At 36.7% G+C, this 24993-nt stretch overlaps 1 long non-coding RNA gene across 1 annotated transcript in view; it reads left to right on the forward strand.

The window, feature by feature from the left end:
- The window catches only part of LOC149650997 (uncharacterized), a 98390-nt gene that overhangs the window by 33700 nt on the left and 39697 nt on the right, over positions 1-24993 (forward strand). The window contains exon 2 of the long non-coding RNA XR_016370865.1: positions 12348-12590. This is a non-coding gene — a long non-coding RNA (uncharacterized LOC149650997). The remainder of the gene's footprint in view (positions 1-12347; positions 12591-24993) is intronic.

A 24993-nucleotide genomic window follows, 5' to 3' on the forward strand; every position in this document is an offset into this window, starting at 1 on the left:
TCCTAACAACGGCGGTTTGCCCCCAAAACAGAAATTTGCGGCTTGTAGAAAAGGAGGAGAACCCTATTGCTGGAGTTGAGGGTGGAGGAGGTAGAGAAAAAAGTGCAAAGCTATGGAGTAAAGTGGAGGGAAACGAGAAAGGATCTGCAGAGAGAAAGAAAAAAATTATGTGGCTAAACTCAACAAGAGATGAAGCTTGGAAAGGTTTACCCATTCTAGCCAAGAATATAAACACCGATGGTTCAGTTTAGTTTTCCTTGGTTATGGTTTTTATGTTGTGTGAAATGAACCAACTTGTCACATGATGTGATTAATATATAGAAATATATACATTGTTTTCAGACTAGGAGGGTTTATGCCATTTACACAAGGAGGTCAAGCTTCAGGTGTTACCAAGGAGACTAGACTGCCTGGTAGAGTCAAAAGCCAGGAAATATATAAATAGTTTTTACACTAGGATGATTCATACCATTTAGACAAGGAGACCTGCTTCAGGTGTTACACAAGGAGGCCTGACTGCCTGGTGGAGTCAAAAAGCCAACGCCTCCTTGGGTAAATGGTATGAAACCTCCTTGTCTGAAATCTATGTATGCTGTTTGTTTTTTTAACCTCTGTTGTTAGTTATGGTGATATTCATGAGATTATTTAAGGAATTCTTTTCATGGAGGAACATATAGGAGCAGAAGGGGGTTAGATTTGTACCGTATCCTGTAGCGTACAGGGATCGACCGCCGTAAATAAGTTAGGCCTAGCTCGTTAAGCTTCTTTTGACCGTCATAAAAGAGGCCGGCGCAAAAGTGGCCAAACCTCGTAAAAATAAAACGTCCGTGAAAAAAAAAGAAGTTTAGGGTCTCTCTCAGCATCTCAAGCTGTACCTTCCTATGGGGGTACAATAGATTCGTTATACGTCTAGAAACAATGGCGAAACGCGGCGGCTATAGTATGGAATTATTTTTGGTTCATAGGTCGCGTATGACTCGGTATGACTTTGGCCTTATACTCTTCAAGCCAACCAGGTTCTACCTTCCACGTCATCTAAAGCCATATCGCGTTTCATTGGGTTATTTTGACTTCTACGTGGTTAGGTTTTTCCTATGGTACGATGTGACGCGGGGTTCAAGCTCGAGATGAAATGATAGGAAGAGTTTTTCTCTTCTGGTAACGGCTTGCGAGCTATATTCGTGTACGGGACATAAACCGGATGGAATTTTATATATTTTTTTTTCTGTTTCTCGTAATGTGATACACGTGATTATTGTACAGGACCAGGAATCTTTTACCGACCATCTTGGTGACATAAGATATTTTGAGGTTTGAAGGTGCGTAGAGGATGAAATGGGATGGAAAAGTTTTTAAATTTGAAAAAAGAAAAAGAAAATGCATTTTTATTCCACAAAAAGTATAGTCCAAGTTTATCAAGACAATTCTAGTTAAGATACCTTAATCTACCAACCGCGACGCGAAGAAATTAAACATGGGAGATATGGATGCACATTGATTCATAAAGACTAATTGATACTTGTTGAGTATCGCAACCGAAAATACCGCACAACTATAATTAATTCCTACGTGTATATCGCACGATTTAAAGCTGCCAAAAGTGTATTAGATGAAGTATTAATTAAGATCCCCATTTAAGAAACTCGGAATTCAATTATGTGCCAGTCTGTTGATTGTAGATCTTTGAAATAAAACGATGGGGTTCGGTTAAGATAATTACCTACATCGTGCAATCAACTTCTAATAATACGCTGTATAAATAGAGCGACTACATAGCGAAACGTTATTACCTTTAACCCTACACCGTCCCTCGCTTTACCGGTTTCCCATATATTTCGTATATAAAGCAACCAAACTCTCCCATGCAGTAACAAGCCAATAAAGCTCTCCCTGATGAGAGAGCGAGAGAGAGAGAGAGTTAGCTCCTATAGTTGTATTTTCGTTTATAACGTTTATTTGGACGTACTCATCTAACGAAAGAGGACCAGAGGGCAATTCTCTAATTAAGTGGCAATGAAAAAAAGAGTAAGGAAATAAACAGGACACGCTTAAAGCCAATGTCAATACCCTTAACTTTTATTCCAACCGCCATGAATGTTCACCGCCACGCGGGAACTCGGAAAACGTGGTGGATAGCGTAAAACGCTCCTTTTCAACAAAATTGGGCAATCAAGCGTATATAAACGAACGTTATTTTAGGCCTACAACCTATACTTTAGACGCCGTTCCTAGAAACAGAAAGAGAGAGAGAGAGTAGTAAAAAGAGCGCTATAGAAAACGATCAGGTCCTTTCCGTAAATAAAAGCAAATTTGTAATAAGTTTATCCAATGGGAGAAAACTAGCTAGCTTTAGCGAACGGCACCGTGACCTTACGGTAGTAATCTACGTTGCTCGTACGACTCAGCGTGCGCTCTCGGGTCCCGAGGGATTCGACGAAGCCCAAAACAATATTAGCAGAGCGTGGACTGAATCCTAAAAGCGAAATTCGAGATCTAGAAGAATTTTTTTTTACCCTCATTGAGAGTGGGAGTTTCAAAGGGGTAATGAAACTAAAAAAGAAATATTAATATGATCAGAGAGAGGTGTACCTATATCACAAAACGGAGTAATTGAAACATGATTCTTCCCTACATCATTTTACATTTGGAGCCAGGTTACTATACCGAATCCAATACGCGATAAATAGTTCCCTCATCATTACTCTATTAGCGCTTAATTATTTGGCAAGGCGCATGCGCTTGTCGATTTTTGTCCCACGTCAAATCGATGTTTGTGGGTTGATTTCTTAAGATTTAGTACCAATCAGTAATAGAATTCACCTAAGCACGGTGCGATGCTCATCTAAAGTTTGATGAGCAGGAGAGCAAACAAAAGGGGGATGAGGCTGGGAAGAATTACGTTACATAATTGAAGTATTAAGAGGATACAGAGTGTCATCCTTCTTCTATTACCATATTCTGATATGATATACACCGAAATTATGTGAAAAGACAGCAGCAAAATCGAGTGTATATTAGCTTCGGATAATGTTTGAGATTCCCCCAAAGTTCTTCCTCTAATAATTAAACATCATTGGTCAAAAGGCAACGAGGCTAATTACGTAGGACCAACTTGGACGACGTCTTTGATTCCGATTGTATGTATACATACCGATATTTGAGAAGATCCTAAACATTAACGGCGGCCGACGCGTGTTTCCAATGATGACTGCTAAGAAACGGGCTCCCCCCCCTTTGGATAGATCTATTGTATCGTTCATCGAGGATGGTTTCCCGTTTATTGTCCAAAAGGCCATTGATTTGAGCTCGCGACGATCGCCAACGGGAATGGACCACTGGCCGTTGCCTCAAATGGAACACCCATTTCCCGAGATAGCCGGGCAAGCTTGGGTCTTCCTCCCGTTTCTACATGTCTGTCCTATTCAACCCGATATGTTTAGGATAGTTTCAATGGGGAACTTTGAATTTGAATTGTAAAATGGCGTAACTTCAATTTGTTTAAATTGCCAATTAAAACTTCGGGGAAGCTTTGCAATATTACAATAATATGGACTTGAGATATATTTCACGATAAAGACTTAATGGATGGAGATAGTACATTTTTGAATTGACCCTCATCTGGTTTAGCATAGTTTTGATTCAGATTTGTTGTTCATTTGTATTCCGCATCGCGATCCAGTTATCCTTTTCCAGGAATAATTTAAAAGCCATTTGATATCGTGGTCGCCATGGTTTTAGAAATATTTATATAAATACTGTATACAACAGTACAAATCGGTTTCGAATGTTTCGGGCTACCTAATGATCTCTGATTTCTCCACAATTTTCTGCAGCTTCGGTTACGTTCTGTTCTGTTTGTTTTTGTTGTATCTGAAGTAATTCAAATATTAATTTGAAGCGTTTATATTTTGTCGTATGAAAAAACAACACTATATTGCTTTAGTTCCCTTTGAAGATACAAAGCCTAATTATTAATTTAAAACAATAAGATATCCTATTATAAATCGTGTTAGATTCTATTATTGAATAATTTTAACAATTAATTCAAAATAATTATTAAGTTATACAACGACGTACGCGCATCTTGAATCTACGCCAATGCAATTGATAGGTGTATTCAGATCCCGGAAAATAGATTACTTGGCGCGAATTACGTAATTTGATATATAACGAAGCTACATTAATTTGAATGGTAGGATTTTATGCACGACTTATACGGACAATTCGATACGCCACAGGCGAATATATTAAGTTCGATGGATTTCAGAGATATTCGATTCCCGTCTGATTAAATTACAAGAAGGACCTTCCTACATCGCTACAGTACACGACGTAAGCCTAACGTAACGCTACTTAGGCCTAAATCCTTGGCGACTTTTCTAACGTTAAATTCAAGAATTCAATTTGAAGTTAGTCAGGTAAAATGGGGTGAAAAGTGGCCATGTTTTGGTGACTGTTTGGAATAAACAAGACACGTGTACATTTAAGACAGCCCGAAGCCAAAAGTCTTTCCATCAATGTCAGCTGTTGCGGCATTTGGGGCGAAAATGCCCTTTTGACTTAAGAAGTTAAGCCTCTGAAACGTTTTGATTCAACCTTTTATAGTAACGTGTGCTTTTCTACAAATCCCCTTTTGTTTCCCCGTTAAAGGTCTAAGAGAAAAGGTTTCCCGAACCGACTGTAAGTGACGAGGCATTTTAGAAAAAAAAATGGGCCCGTATACAGAAACTTTTAAAAGTTCGTGAGTGACCCACGAAATAGGCCTTTGTCGAAAAGTCTTAAAGACTCTGTAGAACCTTCAGGGACATAACTCGATCGTTGTATATTTTCTATTGTTATTTAAGCCTTGATCAATTCTATCTCCTCGATTTCAGTTCCCCCCAGAGCTCACGGAAAGTCCCTGATTCTTTCAAGAAAGTCAAATATAAAAACAAGACCTTCTCTTCAGTTTTTGAAGCATCTTGAGTTTGAGAAATGGAAGGCAACTTTTATTGCTTAACACCCTGGTTGCGCCATTCCTAGGGAAGAAAACTTATAATAGTTCAGGCTAAAAGTGTATTTTTTGAACGTATACCAAGCCTTTTTGAAACTTCTTTCTATACGAAAGTGTCGCGAGCTGCCCCGATATATTTTTTTCCTTCCTCTCAAATGACCTCTTCACCTCTTCTCCTATTTTGAAGCGCAGCCTGTCTCGACAGCGTCCAATAATTTTCTAGCTAAGAGCTTAAAAACGTTTCAAGTTTTTCTCTTTTTTTTTTCAACTATGCCTCCATTTATATCCAGTCGAATGATTGACGCTTCAAAAGCCTAATGATTGGGAGGTAAGGGAGGGCTTTGTTAATTATTGTTGAAGCTCGGTTTGAAGGGTGTCTAATTACGCGAGAAGTCTACGTGCCTTTTCTCTTTCCCGCTTATAAAGAGCGCTGGCCGGCTGGCTAGCGTTGTGACGAGGTGTGATGATGATGATGATGATGAAAAAATATATTTTTGCGAAGGTTGTCATTTTTATTTTTTTCTATTTTTTTGCTGATGTGTCACGTGTGTGACTTGAGAAGCTTAAGAAGAATGGGCTGTCAATTTTAAAGCGTCATTTATATCGAACTTTGAAGAATATTTTATTTCGTAATATTAAAGCTTTTCGATAAACCAATAAATACTGTCAGGAAAGTGTACCCGCGACGTTTTATTAAAGGAAATGTGCAGGTAACGTAATATTATACCTTAAATGAATGGCCATTTTCTAAATATAAAGAAATTTAAATATTAAAAAAAAACAAATAAATTATTTATTTATTACAAAATAATCAGAATTTTATTAGTCTTAAAAACGAGGAATACTGGGCCGTCATTGGTTTAGTGGCGCCTGCTAGACAGAACCACTTACCCTACGGGATTGGTTAAATTCTCACAGGCTGTAAGAGATTCGATTTAGCAGACGCTACTAAACTAGTGGCGGTGCAGTAATCCTCGTTTTTACGACTAATTAATTGCTAGTTATTTTGAAATAAGAGATCATTTATTTTTTGGAAAATATTTTTCCTTTAAGGTATATTGTTATGTTACCTGAACTACTTTTGCTTAAAGATCCCAAAATAACCCAGAAATAAATTGCGATAGCCTAGAGCTGGTTTTCTCTGAAATGGGGAATCACTTCCACAGGCGTTCAGCTGGAAATTTGTTAAAATCTTTAGCTTTTCCTTATAAAATGGAAAGAATTACGCTATTTAACGCTGTTTCTGTACCCAGCTAAATTTATACGTGTGCCTAAAGAAGCTAACAAGGAAATTTATCAGAATCCATGATGTCTTTAGAATGACCTTAATAGGTCTAATAGCCCCTTTTTCCTTTTGGTTTACTTGGCAGCTTTTTGAAATTACCAACCAAAATGGTCGTTTAGTTACACCAAAGGATGCTATTCTTTTCTTTAAACAGTCGGATTAAAACTATTATTCCGATATAAAGGAGGTTTTTCGTATTGAATTTTCGTATAAAAGGCTTAAAATAGGCCTTATATATATATATATATTGCCTACGCATTTGAGTGTATACATACACTCGTTTCATTCAGAGTCGTTCGAAAGAGAAATGAAATCCATTAAAACTTTGAAAAAGGAAGCCACTAATGTTAACGTTTTTCAAACTAAGAATACACCACGATGGTAATACGGTACGATTTAAAAGCTAAATAATCTTATAACGTTAACCCTCGCCTTGTCTTTAGAGTACTCTCAACTTAAAAAATAAAAATAAACGCCAGAAATTCCACCCTTTTCTGTTTTGTGTGAACGGTGGTGATGTCCGCTTTTCAAATTTTAATTCGAATCAAGCAATACAGTCTGACTTATGAAGGCGTTGCGCTCCTATAATTTATCCCCCCATTTTCCCTTATCCCCCACCTTGGCTTCTATTACCATTTCTAAATGAACGTGATGTTTAAATTCCATTCTTTATTTCGAACGAAAACGTAGGAAAAGAGAACGAGAAATGGGTCTCCGTTTCTGTTTTTCTTTGAATTCTACACCAAAATTGCGACCTTGGAAGTTACCAAAATTCAGTCTTTCTAGGAGGTAATATTGACCCTTTCCTACGTTGTTTGACGCCATTCGTTCGCGGCTTTTAATACGCCATAGAAACCGTACGGCTCTAGCGTTTAAATTGATGCTATAAAATGTGTTTCCTCGAACTGGCTTCTCTCTCTCTCTCTTTCTCTCTTGCAGCAAATCCCTCCGTTCAGTTCGAAACATTACTCTTAGCCAATTCGATGTTTGTTACCGGAAGGAGGTCTTTAAGTAAATAAAAGTCTAATGGCGAGAAATAACGGGAATGTGTTTTTGGTAGAGAGAGAGTGAGAGAGAGAGGACGTGATCTCTCATTATCTCCGCGTGTTTAAAGGGTTCTTCCCACGCTTACTCATCTGTGTTAAAGAAGTTGTATTCCAATCACCTCGTATATATTTAATGATTCTTCTTACCCTCCAACGTTTTCTCTTAACTATGGAGAGCATTCACTTGGATAATTAAGAGATTCGTGCTACAAACGCGAAGTCGTTCAATTTTCCCGAATAAGTCTTGGAAATTGTGAAACTTATACATGTATGCATGCATAGTTTAGTAGATATGTTTGAAGATTCCATGGTATTAACTGATATAAAATGACCAATGGTCATCGACCTTGGAGGCTTGGAAGGAATGATAAAAACAATTACGAAATTTATAAAATTATCGTTTCATAATTTTGCTATGGTGTAGTTTCGATAGCGCTTATAGGAAATTAATGATACATTTTTAAATGATTTTTTAACCTTTAATGGTTGTATAAATAACAATTTTTATCGATAATAAACTATAATTATTTTAAAGGTTAAGGATTATTCCAATTTAAATTCAATAAAACCGAACTAAATTCGCCTCACGCTCAACTTATTCATTTGCGGAATTGCATAAGGGTAGTTCAAACATATTAGGCAAAGAATTGAAAGAGATCATGTATACTATTTGTATATATACCCCCTTCTTTTTTTCTTTTTGAACCAAAGTCTCTTCAAAGCTGTAGCAAAATAACAAGCGTGAGTTTAGAGACGATTAGTATTCGTTGGCACGCACCCATATGTACCTGCGAGTCATTATTTCAAATCCGAAAAAAAAAATCCTACCTTCTTCAATTTCAAGTGTACCCTCTATCTCTCCCCCAAAGTTAAACATTGCGTTTTATACGTGCTAGACACGCATACAAAGATACTATTAACCCTCCCTCCCCTTTTCAGGCATTCATACTCATCGTGATTTAAGTCTATTACTAACAAGTTTCTGTCCAGCACCGCCCTCAGTTCGCCATTGGTGAGCTTTGTTAGTCATTCAATTATTACTAAGGTTCCCCATTAAATCTAAGTGTTTTTTTTTCTCTAGCTATAATTGTTTTTGTTTCGAGGATTGTACCTTCATTGCTTGACCATTTATTGTAAGAGGTAACTATCTTCAAATACACCCTTATATTTACTGCCAAGTAATATGGTTTTTCAATATATACCTAGGGCAATTTCGTTTCGCTTTGTTTTGTACAGTAGTGACTGTAAACAACGTGGTCGTTTTTGTTTTGGGGGAATTAAATTTTTACGTAGGATAATTGCATCCGTGTAAGCTTGGTAGTGTAATAGGCTATGGATAAATAGTACAGGTTGCCGTTAGAGGAGAATTAGGGCAAAGCTAAATAGCTAAAAGGCACGGACTACGGTTTTCGAGTCTGATAATATAAGTTTGTTCTGTTTGATGTCTCTATGAGATTGGATTAGAAACGCACGAACTATCTCGAACCTAAGTCCGTTACGTGTACGCGCGCCGTTTGGGGTATTGGACTAATTAAGGCTATATATTTAATCGCTTTTAGTAGTTGGTGAGGTTCCCATGTTTGTCTAGTATGAATTAATCAAAATGTACATGAATATTTATATCTTGTTTTGCAAGTATTTTTAAATTGATTTATAGAAATAGCGTGCAAGACTTAATCAAATTATACAGGCACGTATATGAGTTCGCAAGTACATACATAGATAAATAAATTACATATTTGTTTGAAGAATAATATGTGCTTTAAAATGAACCCAAAAACGACAAAATCGGCTGAGAATTAAGAAAGATATGATTTTTTAAAAAAAGGTTATGAATGAATGAATGGTTTATTTGCCTTCTTATACAAAGATCCCTTTTATAACAGGGAGGAGCCATTGAAGATGGCTCGCAAGCATGATGTAACATTAAACAATATATATGATATTTACAAGACTGATATTTGTGAAAGTTATGGTGTTTACAATGTTAGCAAAACAAGGCACAGCGCACACGTAGTCTATTAATATTGTTATTATTAAAAATATAGTTCATGGATTGGACTTTTAAAATTAATCGTTGCCTACGGGATGAGTCCCGTAGGCAACGTTTAATTCAACCGGATTCGACCCCAGAGGTTCAGGAGAGTTTTGGTGGTGTTTATCTGGGTCCCGTTAGTAAACCCAAGTAGTGTCGATATGTCCGCCAAGTCAGTAGTATATTGGGCTCTGATTTGATCGAACTCGGGGCATACCTGCAGAATATGAGGCACATCTTCGCACGCGGCACGACACTGGTGTATTGCAGTTAAGCTTTTCTACAGGGGCCCATAGGAAATGCATTAAAGCGCTTCCCTCCGTGGAGGCCTGCTATGATGGCTCTCACGGAGGAGGCCTCCTTTTCCAGGCACGGACGGGGTCCCTGCTTACGGGTGTCCGCCGCGCCGACTTCGGCGATTACCAGCGCACCTGTCGCCTCTGTGGTCTCCAGGACGAAGATGTCTTTCACGTCTTAATGGCGTGTCCAGAGACATGTGCCTCCCCCGCGACTTCCGATTGGCGACATGTCAATCGTGGTAGCCCGTTGGAAGTTGTCCTCGGTCTGGAGGGCTCCGTGTGGGACCACGACGCCGTTCGGGCCATCCTCACGACCTGGTGGACCAAAAATGAAGCCTGGCGACGCGCCCACCCTGACTCGTCCATACCACATTATCTGGACCGATAGGTCTCAGGACTTCCGTCCCCCGCTGCCACCACAAACATTTGCGCATTTTGTTGGACTTTTTAACTTCTGCTGCGCTCCCCCAATTGTAGGGAGCCGCCCTGTTTCAAAAGGGCGTACCATTGTACGGCGAACAATTAAACCTGTAAACCTGTAAACCTGTAAACATTTTACCCCTGTAAGATGGCTTCATTTTGAAAATTTATTTTTTTAACTAGTTTTTTTATATTGTTACTTAGTATTAAGAATATGTTAAAAGGTTGTATACATTTTATAGTATTGCGATTTAGGACCGAAATAAGTGTTTTTTTTTTCGATCTCTTCCACGCTGTAAAGTTTCCAGGCAATATTTTATAACTAAGAAGACGTATGGTACGCTTCCATCGCGCTCTAGGACGTTGCCATAAACTTCTGTTTTGATTTCTTAACTTCGTAACTCGCAGACTGCGCTAGACTATATAGTCTACAAACCATTTCCCCATCATATATATAACCCTTTTCCTCCGGCAGCTGCCTCAATTCCTACGTTTTCTCCCGCGCGCCTTCTTGAAGCGGAGACAAGAGGATCTAAAACTTCTAAGAGGGAGGACAGAAAGAGAAATAACCTTGGTTCGTCTGCCATGCGAGCCAAGCTGCGGCCCATTTTCCGCTCACCAGCAGTGCCGTTGTCTTCATCCTCCCTTACTTCCGATTTTCGGGATCTTCTTCTTCCGCCAAGCACACCCCATTTTTCCTTTTACCGACTCTGTCTCAAAAGTTCACTCTTACCTAACCAATAGAGCCATAGTTACAACGACAAGAAAGGGTTAACTTGGTAGCGGAATTACTAAAGGGAACTCGTTTGATCGCACGTGTTTTTGAAATTCAGGCCTTTACACTTAATTGGTTCGTCCATGTTGAACATGTCGGATTTAGATCATACCATCCGCAGCTTAGAATATAAGAAACCTGATGAATTTTCTGTAGCCTGAATTATGAGAATTGGTACAATATATACTCAGGGAAGAGATGGAGTTGCATCGTTTAACTGAGATGAACTATATAAGTTTTCCAGGGTTAATATACAGTGTTTTCTAAATATACGGGGATGTGATGATGATATATTTTGTTTATATAATGTGTTTTAGCGTAAATTGAAGAGTGTAAGATATGGATCCCCAATGTGACATAAACGTCAATGATATACTAAATCCATTCCTATATATTTGTTCTGAAAAATAATAATGGAATTTCTTTGAAAGACGTGGTTGTTTTGATAACTGTTTATTAAATGGCACAAATATCCATAGAATTATGTGCTTTATAAAAGCGAGATATCTTATTATGGTAAATTAGAAATACACCTCCAAATTTCTTCGGGATTAAAAATTATACTAAACTTTTCAAGAGCTGTCAATCCCTTTACAACGGCAATTCCTTATCTTATTTTTGCCACTTCCGAGTATTTTTCATTAACATTACCCCGCCTGCTCGTTTTGGGTTCAGTGGACCATTGTTGGTTAAATAAGAAGTGTAACTTGAATTTGGGACGGGATTTTTCTTACTCCCAGTTTCCCAAGCTGATCCTTCCGCCTTCTCTTCTCCTTTTTTTTCTCTCTCTCTCTCTCTCTCTCTCCAAAAGCGGAAAAAATTTCTCGACTCTTTTCTTTTTGGCGCGATGCCTTTCGAGGAAGCGTTTCCGTGGCTGAAAGTTCACTGAAGCGTGTAAAAACGCGTACCCGATGATTGCAGGGGCCGCCGCCACGTTGACGTGATTTTTCTTTCGGTGGCATAGCGTATACTGAACGAACTAAACTCTAGCTAGCTCTCTCTCGCTCTCTCCCTTTGGAGAAAAAGTTTGATTGGAAAAACCTTATTTTCTTGGCTGATAAGCAGTTGCGGCAGCGGCAGTGGGAGAGGACTGGGTGAGATCGGGAAAATTTTCAAACGTCTTATTTTTTGAAATTGAAGAATTTAATGCCTTTCCCCTATAGCTTTTGTGGGAAGAAGAAAAATTTCTTTCCCCAGCTCTCTTTCCTTAAGTTTGAGATGCTGGTGAATTCTTATTTCTTTTTTCTGTTTTTTGAAAAAATCGAATATTACGAGATCACCATATTAAAGGCTTATTTTTACTCGGTAATCTGTATTTTCTAAGGGAGGCCAAGGCTTAAGCTTCATCGATGTATTTAGTAAAGCGTTCAATATTTAAAGTCATGAAGTTTGAAATTAATTCCGGTCTGGATTTTAGATTATTTCGAATAACCGTTAAATATATACTTTTATAATAAATTTATTTATTTAAAGGAAAATTTGGTTTATTTTCAGGATCGACTGTTGTGAAGGTACCATACGGAAGTTCAAAGGTCAAAGAAATTGTGATGTGAAATTTTAACCTTTTCGAAACAATGGATGAGACATGGAAATTATAATGTCACCTAAATGGAAAGGTGTATCCCAATTTACAACAAATAATGAGCAATAGTTGAAGACCTCGATAGAGTATTTAACCTCTACAGAAAAATCAAAGGTCATCTCAACCCCAACACATAAACTTCAAGATCTAATTACGTAAGTACCACACCATATTTTTCTTATTTCAAAACCCTGTTATAAACAAATCAATACCACGTCGTCATTATCGAAAACACACCCTCTTACATAGCGCCTTATTGAGAGGTGTTGTGTACATGAAGATTGACATAATTCCCTTCTAATAAGTGCTATAGCGGCTTCTACGTACCACCAATATAAACTATATACGCAACACCTAAGTAAGGCCCGAAAATCTCAAATATTGATTAAGAGCTGCCACTGAAATAACCTTCTCGACAGTCATCGGAACGTAAATCGAACTTATCCACGCTAGGATGGGGGGGGTCTAAGAGTTTGTGTTAAAAGGCCTAAAGAGCTCTGCAGAGTACGCCGTTACAACGACTTTGGAGCAAAGGGAAGGGAAGGGATAGGATGGGGGCAAACGTTCGTCTGAATAGCGAGAGAATTAAATGAAGCGTTCTCTAACGATTCAAATGGTTCGCCAGTTGAGTGAAAATGATTGGCGTGCGCTAGCTGCCTTATACCTCCGCGAGAGATATCAAAAAGTAGTTTTTTTTTTCTTCTTTCTTTTTCTTTTCATTTCTCCTTTGGCTCTACGAGTTAAGATTAGCAAAGGCTCGCTCGAACCAAAAAAGGGAACTGCGTTGGCCTGAAGGGTGACAGATAAGACTTGGATAGCCAAAGCTATAGAATCGAGTTCGTTTGGAATTATAACTGACGTTGAAGTGTCAAAATGTCGTATCTTAAACAAACTAGGGTTGGCGCAGGAAAAAAAAATCTACGCTTTTTTTTTTAGTTTCATTGAAAAATATTGCCTTGGATTTTGAATATGTCAATAATTTTTGGAAAATAGACGAAAGTTTATTTTGGTTATAAGGCCGTATTTATTAAATGTATTTCAGGGTGTTTCTGATAAGTCTGGGGGCATGTTCTTTGGGTAATCGATTTTGAGTCGAAAATGAATAACTTCTATCTCCATTTTGTTTGCCCTAAGGGGACACTGTTTTCGAGTTATGATTTGAATGGGTTTTAGGGATGACCCCTTAATTAATTAAATTAGAAATCATTGTCTTAATCAGTTTCTTAATCAAATTTAAGGGGTCATCCGTAAAATACTCTAGACAATCTTAAGTATGAGTATTTGGCCTTTGGATTTTTCCAAAAGTAAAATACACAATCATTTCAGTCATTGGATTAACCTTCTTACGAGATCAAAATTTTGAGTTACAATCGTTCGAAATACTTTTTCAAGTCTTACACTCTTTTTGTTCGGAACATTCTGAATCTCAAGTCAGATTGAGAGTTCGCTCTGTCTTCGGGTGTCGTATAAGAATTGGGGAGAGAATGTGGGAGTGGCAGAACATGGGTGGAATAAGTGGGACAATGGGATATCCTAAGAAATGAAGGAACGAATGTCACGTGGGAAAGAGGATGAGGTACGTTGTGCTGGGGGAGACACCCAAAATCAATAAGAATTGTCCAATCTAGCTTATATCAAGAAGAGTCGGACGCCGTCGAAACTAACGCGTTCGTCTCTCGCTAGGGTTTTTGAACCCCTCTGGGAATATATTTTTAGAATGTTCGACGTTAGGCATAGCCTAACTACGAGCGCGGTACTACTATCCAACAGAGCGAGAAGACGATTGAAATCAAATACCGGTCCCGTTCATCCCCCACCCTCCATTCGTGCATGGATCGAACTATAGCACGCCTGCCTTGGTGTAGGCAATGGAAATATCTTAATCAGTAAGACTTATCAATATCGGAGAAGTTTACTCGAACAAAAACGGACCATTTATTTTCCTTAATGAGGGTCTTAGCCTTTTCAAATTAGTAGAATTGTTATTTCTTTCCAAGATATGTCAGCTGAGTAAATTTCTTAATGCGCCTCTAGAAATGTTTCATCACCGCTTACACGCAGGCGTTGGTGGTTCAAAATAAATATTTTTGTAAGGCGATTACTAAATTAAGAGGAAAAGTTCATCAGAAGTATTTTTATTATTTTTAATTACTTCCACTCTCGTGTCTACCTTTGAAATATAGAATTACCTTGATAATAATCTTACCTCACTCGTGATGTGGTTCTTGTATAAACAAAGCTACCAATTTTCCTATCACCTATATGTATAGAGTTTATAATATCGCGGGGATTAATTAAAATGTATGTGGCTTTAATATGAATATTACAAACCCATAATCCTTATCTGACTAAAGGCTAGAACCGGGGTATAGAGTGTTAATAATTGGACTATATGCACTTTGCCATAACATTTAGAAAGCAATTAGAGGGCTTTCAAATTTAATTTGAAGTACTTGCCTAGAAGTTCCACCATTTGCTTCCAAAGCCAATCTTATAACGGATTCAGACCAAGTCTCATTGCATTAGAATATTCTAAATCCCTTTATAACCATGGAGACTTTAAATTAGCCAAAAGGGACAAAACGCCACGCGCGTCTGGATCGGAATCCCTATATACAAACGGCCTTAATCTAGTAATTCGGACATTAAGCTTATCTTCCCTCAATTATATAACTTATAACGGAAATAATTCGTTTATATCTTAGAAACCCAATAAATAAATAAATATATATATAAGAAAATTAAATTGTCCAGAAATAAACTTTGTAAAGCGAAATATCTTCTTGTAAAGGCTGGAAGTTCACAAAGTTACAGTCAAAAACATTTCTCTTTCAACGTTAGCTGATATAGAAAAATATATATCCAGTATAAAATAACAAAAAGAAACGTTGAACCTTGTAACAATTTCATCGACGTATCGGCAGTATATTTTGCTTTGAGTGTGTCGACGCTGTATTATATATATATATATATATCTATACAATACGAAGTTATTTTTATCTCTCACGAATATTTAGTTATTCCGCATGAAGTATGCTTTCATTTCTCTTATGGAGAAGTACAAGGAGTAAGCGCTTTGTTAAAAATAACAAAATCAACTTTAAAATAAAAGGGGAAGCGAAATTGTGTACGGCACAAAGCGGGAAGGTAATTGTAACATGATTCTTCCCCCATTACATCATTTTACATTTGTAGCAAGGTTACTAAACCGAATCACATACGCGATAAATAGTTCCCTTATCATACCCAATTAGCGCTTAAGTATTTGCCAAGGCACATGAGCTTGTGAATTTTTGTCCCACGTCAAGACAATCAAGGTTTGTGACTTGATTGCTGAGGATTTAGTATTATTAAACAGTTATAGAATTCACCCTGCACGGTGCGATGGTTACCCATCTGAAGTTTGATGAGCAGGAGAGCAAACAAAAAGGGGCACGAGGCTGGGAAGAATCACGTTACATAACTAAAGTATCCTTCTACTTCTATCCCCTTCCGATATGATTGTTTTATTTTAAGTTTCAAAGTACAATTGAATACATTCTTTCCTCGCGCAGAGTGTGTGTATATATATGCCTGGAGAGTTTTCTTGTTTCACGTGGACAGCGTTTTTCGCTTCTCTATACTTCTCCCAAAAGGAGCGTATACGTAAGAAATGGGACGGGAAAATATATCCCCCGCGTCGTCCTTTTCGATATTTATAGAGAAAGACGGGATCTATAAGGGAGCAGTCACTTTCGGATGGGACGCAATAGGCGCCCGAGAAAGATAGGTGAACGCTAGAAAAAGAAAAAAAAAAGAGAAGAAGAGGGTGAAGGAGAAGGCTAGCCAGAGATAGTCTTGTCGAGTTTTCAATTTCGTTGGCTCGACTGCCTCTAAACAGGGACTGACGGGGCTTTAAGACGTCAATGGACATTGACGCGATTCCGCTCTATAAGAGTTGTAACGCAGTCGGAGGTCCTCCGTACCAATTTTCTCCTAACGTTTGGACATTTTCCGCCTGTCCCCATAACACCCCTCCTTCACCCCAGTGAGTCCCATGGATCTGTATTATAGCGAAAACCGTGTCCAAAAAATGGCCGCGTCAATAGACTGTTTCTTCGCCTCACTTATTTTCCCAAGCTATAGATATCGAAACCTATTTTCCCCCTTTACTATACGGCGTCTTTTTTTCCTTACCGAAACCTTTTGCCAAAAGAGATAGATAAAATTGGAAGAGTTGAATTGGGACGCACTCGGACCTTGTATCGTGAAGATTAGGAAATGCCTTTTAAAAAGTTTTTCTTTTTCCGAAGAGAAAATTGTAAAGGGGGCATTTTATCTGTCATGGATTTAGTCTCGAACCACTTGGAGTTGTACACTTTCTCGCAGTTAGTTTTGGAAGAAGATCGAGAGACAAAAGAAGGGGCCAAAAAGAAAAATAAGAAAGTTTTCTTAATTGGAAGTTCCTGGTTAAATTCGATTTGAAGATTTTATCGTTTCCTTTTTCTTTTTGTTCAAAGACGATTTTTATATAAGTATATATAGAAATGGAGGATTAACTGGAGTGAAGTCCTTAAAAAGACTAAGACTAAAGGCGCAACAATTGGGCTCATTTTCTCCTCGTTATTTGGACATTTTTACTATATATAGACAATGTACTAGAGGAATGGAAATCCTCTTTCGAATATAACTTATCATGGTCTGCTAGAAAATTAATCTATCAACTACACTTTCCTTTCCTTAAGCAAAATTCCCGAATCCATCCCTCCCAATAGTATTGCATCATTAAGCCTTTTGAGAAAAAGTAATCATTTGATAGCGCATTAATTATTTGAAAGTGGAAAAAAACCAATTGCAATATTTTAATGAATAATTATGAACAATAATTAATCTAAACTAAAGTAGGTTTAATTTTAATTAATATTTAGGAAGACTCGCCTTCTTTTTCCTTAACGAGTATTCTTAGCACCGATCTATTAATTATTTTTAAAATTACGCTCTAGTCTAGCTTTTTATGGCTCAGGGGCCATTAAAGAAACCTTAAAAAGAAAAAAAAAAATGTTCCGAGAAATAATTTAACTCATCATAAGCGACTAATTAATACATATCCTACGATGTACCGTGTATGTCTTTCGATAACCCTACCTCTATAGTATTTTTTTTTTCTTTTTTACTCTATCAAGAAGTGATATCTAGTTTATTTGGGAGAAGGTATAAGATGCCTAAGTATTCGCGCGCCATAGTCCCAGTCCTCCTTTCAAAATACAAGGGAGGACGTTAAAGGAGGCCGGGCTATTTCGCTGCCTCTCCTCAGTCGGAAAATACATAATTTTCGTCATTCGCGTCGCGCTGACGTGAGTTTTCCAAGAACCAATGAGATGCTGGTTGTAATTTAAAGGCGGGGATTAACTCCGGACCTACGTAACGTTTGGACTGGAGATAAAGCTATATTATAAGTGTAGCGAATTTATACCTTCTCCCTAATAAACTAGATATCACTTCTTGACTCCATCAAAGAACAGGCACCATGCAACATATATGACACGCAATTACTTTTCATACGCTAATTTACCCTTTCCAATCAGGCAATCACATCTCAAGAACATTTCCTTCGAAAATATAGCACACCTTCATGAATTCCAATTTAATTTCGAGATCTGATCTTCGTTTCGTTGTCTACCATTATTTCTTATAACCCACATATTTTCCAAAAAAAAAAAATAAAAAAAATAAAAAGAAATAATTATTTTATAAAACCGTCCAAGCTTTTCACCCCGGCCCAATTTTCAAACTTTTTTTTTTTTAATATTTAAGAAGCTTATAGCTTAGCTTTTCCCTTTTTTTAAAATATTAATTTTAAATTAATAATTTTTATCTCGGCTGCTGTACTGAAAGAAAAAAAAGATGTATATATAGGAATAGGGTTCGTAGGTAAAACTAAAGTAGTTTTGAATTTTTTACACCGTACTATCTCTTCCAGTATTTTTTTTTTTTTAGGATTTCTTTTAACCCATCCTCCCTTGCCTCCTTCCTCTTCTTGGCGGCGTTGGTCATGGAAATATTTGCATAGCTTTCGCTAATGGTTCTCCTAATGACCCTGCTACAGTTTTTTATATATATAATGGGATACAAGCCAAGAGTACGCTATCCCAAAATGTCGTCCAAAACGTATTCGGTCATCTTTTTCCGGAGCTAGCCATTCCGAAGTAAAACTAAAACTAAAAAGAAAAAAAAAGATGGGCCTTCCTCGCTTATAATCATTGCTATTTCCGCCGTTTTTCCGTGTAGTTTTTGCTCTTTCTTTAAGAGTAAATTCAATATTAACATGAATATTGAAGTTATTTAATCATTTACGTCGACCTCAACCTTTATTTTCTGGAATTTGTTTATATCAATTTCTTAAAATGCTGGTTTATTTTTCATAATACGTTAAAAATCTATTCATGGATGGTAGGTAGCTACATATTCTAGAGCGTGGGTTCTTTACCCATTATTCGGGAAAGTCCACGAGAGGTATATGGGAAAAAGGATATCCCATGGAGAAAAACTTGGGACTGTAGCATAAAAAAGAAATATTCTTTACTTCTTATACTTAGTTATTACTTTATCATATTTTCTTTATATTATATATGATACCCTTCCTTTTCTTAGTGACTCAATTAGTATAGTATAATATGGTTCATATGTTATTAAGGGAAGCGGAAAAATAGCGGTATGGAAGATTGCTCAGAAATAATTGAAGTTATATACGAGGGTCAGAAAGTAGGTCTATATATATATAACTTTTATGCAAATTTTTCCAACAAAAAAATTATATATTGCATTTTTTTCGGTCCGGTTTTTTTTTTCTTATAATATCTCTTGGAGGATTTTTGGCAACTGAAATTATGATTGGATGTATCCTGAATATATACAGGGTTTTCTCTAAAGTAATTGGAAGGATCGAAGTATGTCAGTGAGTTAATTTCAATTTGCGATTTTGAGTCGAAATTTTCTGTAATTTCTATAACATTTTATGTAACAATGGATATCCCATAACACAAGTTATGATTGGAGAGATTTACGGATGACCCCTTAAAATTATTTAAGAACTTTAAATAAAATCCTAATTTGTTTAAGGGATTATTATTTTAATACATATATAACTTGTAAAGGGTGTTTTCAAAATGTCATATAACATTTTCGACTCGAAATCGTCCTCATTTAGTCCTCACTGTACTTCTATTCTACCACCCTTTTCGTAGCACCCTGTATGCACTTAAGTTCCATATCAAATAGGATTTTTGGATAACCTTGTGATCAAAGAATCGCAGTACAATATATCGTGATAATGGCTTCATCTTCTTTTGTTTTGAAATTTAAAATTTTAAGTTGCATTTTTAACTTAATTATATTAAATTTTTTGGTTCATATTTAATCTAATAATTTTAAAGATATTCATTCAATCTTTTGAAGGTTTCCCTCTATAAATTGAAGGAAACTCAAGTGATGAAATTAGCTTTAAAGAGAGAAGTTTTAGGTGGATTTCGTGCTTGTTACACATGAAAGATCAAAGAAACCCATTGAAACTAATTTTCTCCATGGACAAAATAACTTTATATAAAATTTATGGTTTGTTAAGTTCAATGAAGAACTTTGTAAACTGGGATGCAACGGGAGGGGTCGCTATACTCAAAATTTCAACTATAATTTATATCAAAATATGTATATCAAAAATTGGTTTAAAGCTTGCATTTCATTGGCTTAGAATTTTTCTCGTGCTACAATGAAAATCTTGCTCAGGTTAAATTTCATCCACTTTTTTCCCACTTTCGTTTCCAGCTTACTTACTTTATCGTATTATACCTTACTTAGGGATATGAGAAAACAAAAATATTAGCGGTCAAAAAACAGCAAAAAACAACCATATTCCGTATATATATTTAGAACAGCGAGTCTTGTATCATGTCTGTCTTTATTTTGGGTGAAATTCAACGATCCAGATGTTTCTCATGGTTAACATAGAGAAATGGCAGGCCCTTACCTTTTGGTGTATTTATTACTACGCAAATAATACTCTGGTTGCCACTAGTCCATTCTATAATGCGTTGTCTCGCGTCACGCGTCATGCCTTGCACGCGCTAGTGTACACTGGGATCTGTTCTTTGGAATTTTTTCAATCTAAGAGAGTACTATTAATGAATAGTACGTGTTAACGTTATTGTCATAAAAGGCGTAGGACATACAGTATTCTTTTGGAATTAAATGTTGGAAAGGTTGCAACACATTATTAAAGATGTTAATAACCCTTAAAGTATTATATAAAAAAGACTTGGTTTGCCCAAGCCTTAAAAACAAAACGATAAGAGTTTTTCCAGTTGACTGAAGCGTGGATATTATTTTTTTTCTATTGAATTTTAAAGACAATCCGTATTTTACTTCTCTTTAGAATTTAATTCAATCACCTGATTTTACTGCTAATGGATTAGTTTCCTATAAATTAATTGAAATAAAAAATTACTTATCTCAGATTTTTCAACCACAATTCCATTTTTCTGAAATGTTCTCTTTTCAAGAGAGAAAGTGGAACGTTTCAAGAGTGGCAATCGTAATTTCCTCCAATCTAAGACTGGACATTCCTTAACCCCCGTACTTTAGTTTTCAAATAATGCTCTCATTAATAATGTATTATATGCGGTCTTTTCGAATACAAAAGGGGGCTGTTATCACCTTTCTTATATTTTATAAAGGGGTCCGTTTCTTTAAGCACAGTCACAATTATTGTGTATATCAGTACTTGTGGGGAAAATTTTAGAAGTGTTGGTTGAGTTGCTGTTTAGTTGACAACATTATGAAAACTTCATGTGTTTAAAACCTTTTGAAAGGAAAATTCCCTGTAATTAAAAAAGAAAGAGTCAATTTGATATCCCTCAAAATAATAGCTGCACGATAAAATGTTTCAGGAAAATGGAATTGTTGTTGAAAAATCTGAGATAAGTAATTTTTTATTTCAATTAATTTATAGGAAACTAATCCATTAGCAGTAAAATCAGGTGATTGAATTAAATTCTAAAGAGAAGTAAAATACGGATTGTCTTTAAAATTCAATAGAAAAAAAATAATATCCACGCTTCAGTCAACTGGAAAAACTCTTATCGTTTTGTTTTTAAGGCTTGGGCAAACCAAGTCTTTTTTATATAATATCTGTTCCTTCAGCCTTAATTTGTATTAATTACATTTTATTTTTCACGCGATGCTTTCCAGCACTGGTAGCCAGGTGGCGCTAGTATCTACTTGTCTACTTTTTAATATAGGGAGTTGCACATCCTATAGAGCGACAAATGTTTTTCACGCGCATCCTTTATCAATGTTCAAGCCATCAAAACTTCGGAAAAGTTTACTGGTCAACCGTCCGGTGACCCCTTTAGTTTTAAATAAATATAATGGAACATTTTAAATATTTATTGGCCAATGTCCAGTGTCCTGTGCTTATTTACGGCCCTGAGATAGTTACACCTATCCTGACCTGGGCCGGAAATAAAAACAGCACACTGAACTTTGTCCAATAAAATTTTAAATGACCCATAATTTAGAAAATCGCGTCTGGGATTTTCTATATATACTCAATCCTAACTCTTAATGTTAATCTCTACGGAGCTTAACATTACGACGTGAAAAGAATTTTCAGAGTTAGACCCAAGGTTTCGCAACCAAGGGGGTGTACTTTTTTCACAACAAAACTTTACAGCAATATATTAGCAAAGGCACATCTCTCAGTGTAAAGTTTAGTTAACCATTTTGTATAGATTTAAAAAAAAAGTTATTTCTAAACCATGCGCCAGCACGCGCACATTTCATTGAAAGTTTGTTATTTAAGAATTTCTCCTTCTTTATACTAAGAATCTTCATCAAACATTGACAACGAGCGTTCCAAGACTCGAACCTGCAATGTTTTGCTCGAATGCAAACGAGTTATCCATTACGCCACATGCTCGTATTTGTAACAGCAAAAAAATATCCAAACATTGTATTTATAGGATATTTCTTTTATGATGTATAAAAGATCTGTAAAAATAAACACCGAGCTTGCCAGGATTCGAACCTGCAATCTTCTGCTCCGTATGCAGAAGCGTTATCCTATTCGCCACAAACCCGCTTGAGGCAGAATAAATGCTATGCAAACAGTGTAATATATGTAACGGTTTTACCATGATTTATAAATTAATCAAAATAAAATACTTAGACTTAATTGTTCTTAATCAAACTTCAGAAGTTCAACATTCCATAGTTGCTTGATAATTCAAAAGTGTTCTGAACCTTAACTTCGCAGTAGTTTCTGAGTTATTCAATGGAGTGGAACACCAAAAATCCCATGCTTTTTCTATGGGACGCTAAGCCTAAAATCTGTGAATTATTTCTTTAACATTACGGGAGGGTGTGGGTTCTTATCTAGAAGGGCCTACCGGCCCTCTAGAATTCCCACGGTAATACCTTAAAGTTAGCTTTACTTTAGTATCTGCTATAGTATATATTTTTCCCATGAAATATGCCAAAATTCTCATTCCAAAATAGCTTCGTTAGTCATTTCTTTAAATTAACGGTTCGCGTAGAAATGGGAATTAAAAGTTTTCATTCCGGAATGTGACAAAACCAGAGCTCCGACAAAAGAGAGAGGCCTCGGTGTATGCCGCTATGGAGGATGGAGAAATAAAAGTTAAAAAGAACAGCTTTCCACGAGCGGATGCGGCTGCTGTTCTCTTACTATTTTTGGCGCGAAAAATAGGAAAATTACCGGGAAACAATACCCGCTTAAAAGCCTCTTTAAGTTTTACCGCTCGACGCTTTTACTCGCACTTTTACCGATGGGAGTCAAAAGCTCTCCCAGAAGAAAATGAGGATATTTACGCGAAATGTTAAAGGGGTGTTGAAAAGCCCCTATTTCATTCAGAATGAGATACATTAACAGTAAAATTATTGCCACACAATCGACAGTATATGAGTTCTTTGAAAACTTGATGATACGTACGTTCTTAGGTATTAAATGGGTTCTTGGTACATCATCCATGATTCTTTCCAGCATCATTTTACATTTGGAGTAAGGTTACTAAATCGAATCACATATATGCGATAAGTAGTCCCTCATCATTACTCTATTAGCGCTTAACTATTTGCCAAGGCGCATGCGCGCAACGCTTGTGGTCATTTTTGTCCCACGTCAAGACAATCAAGGTTTGTGGGTTGATTGTTGAGGATTTAGAAGTATTCACCCTAGCAAGGTGCACTGCCCATCTGAAGTTTGATGAGCAGGAGAGCAAACTAAAGTATTAATAGGATACAGAGTATCATCCTTCTTCTATTATCACCTTCTGATACAGAGTATACATTGATTACACAGGGTGACTGGCCCCTCGTATTAAGCTATTTAGTGGAGTTTCTTTTAAACTCGCTAATTGAATTTTCTATAGAAAGGCGCCTTCAAAGGAGTCTATTTATATGCAAAATCATTATTAAGCGACGATTTATTTAAATTTAAAACCGTGCAGTGTTACTAATTAAAGCTTATAAATGAGGAAAATAAATTTGGCCTATTTTTCTCTGAACCTGAAGTTGGTTTTAGACAAAATAGGCAAATGCCATCAGCTATTCATAAAAATTATTTTGATAAAACTTTATCTTAAATCAAAATGAACACGGCCAATTACTAAAATATTCTAATATACTATTTCATTTCACCTCATCTTTAAAACTAAAAGAAAAGGCCACTGCAATCGAGCTACCAGTAACTTGGAGCTGCAAATGACATTTCTTTATTTTCGAAAAATTGTGTTTCTTCCCCTCAGCGTTTCGTTTTGATACGTCAACTCATTGGATGCTGATACAAACATGCATTATTTATGATTCAAAGTAGTAAGAGCGGTGTACGGTGTACGTATGTACATGTACTTGTAGGATGTACGAGTACGGGTCCTGCAAGTGACACTCCGCAATTTAAAGACTAGCGAAGCGGCTGATTACTAGTCCAACCTTCCTCCTTTCAACGGGAAAATTTTTGTGTTCTTTTCTTTTTTATTCTTTCCTAAAAATTTCTTTGTTAAAAGGAAGAAGAAGAAGCGATTTGAAAATGTCCCCCCCCCCCTTTTTTACGCCTTCCTATTATCATAGATTGTTCGTGATTACCCATTTAATACGGTTTAAGCTTACAAACCATAATAGGATGTTTTAACGCTTTATTTAAATACTTTTATTACCCGGATAATCTCGGACAGAGTTTTAGTAAGTTTAATTTGAAAGACAGGGGAAGGCGTGCGTTTTTGGGGGGTGGTAGGAAAATGCCAGAAAATGCAAAACAGCTACTAGCTAGGGTCGTGGGAGTGGGCCGGGTCCGTGGATGTTTTCGGTATTTGGAGAATGTAGTATCCCGAGATTTTTGAATCCCACTGCTCCCAAAACATCGTTCAAACTCTATCCCTTCCCTCTCCCTCATCACCTTCTTAAATGTCACCCATTTTTACATATCTTTTCTGTGTGGAAAACGCGGGAAAACGTGTTGGTCTTATGCGTTTTCGCGCTCGTACCACTTTTAGGGCTCAGTAAACTGTC

This window comes from Phalangium opilio, unplaced genomic scaffold, assembly GCF_054372755.1.
Source record: "Phalangium opilio isolate 3A_F unplaced genomic scaffold, DU_Popi_V2 ptg000082l_1, whole genome shotgun sequence".
In the NCBI taxonomy this organism is placed as follows: Eukaryota; Metazoa; Arthropoda; class Arachnida; order Opiliones; family Phalangiidae; genus Phalangium; species Phalangium opilio.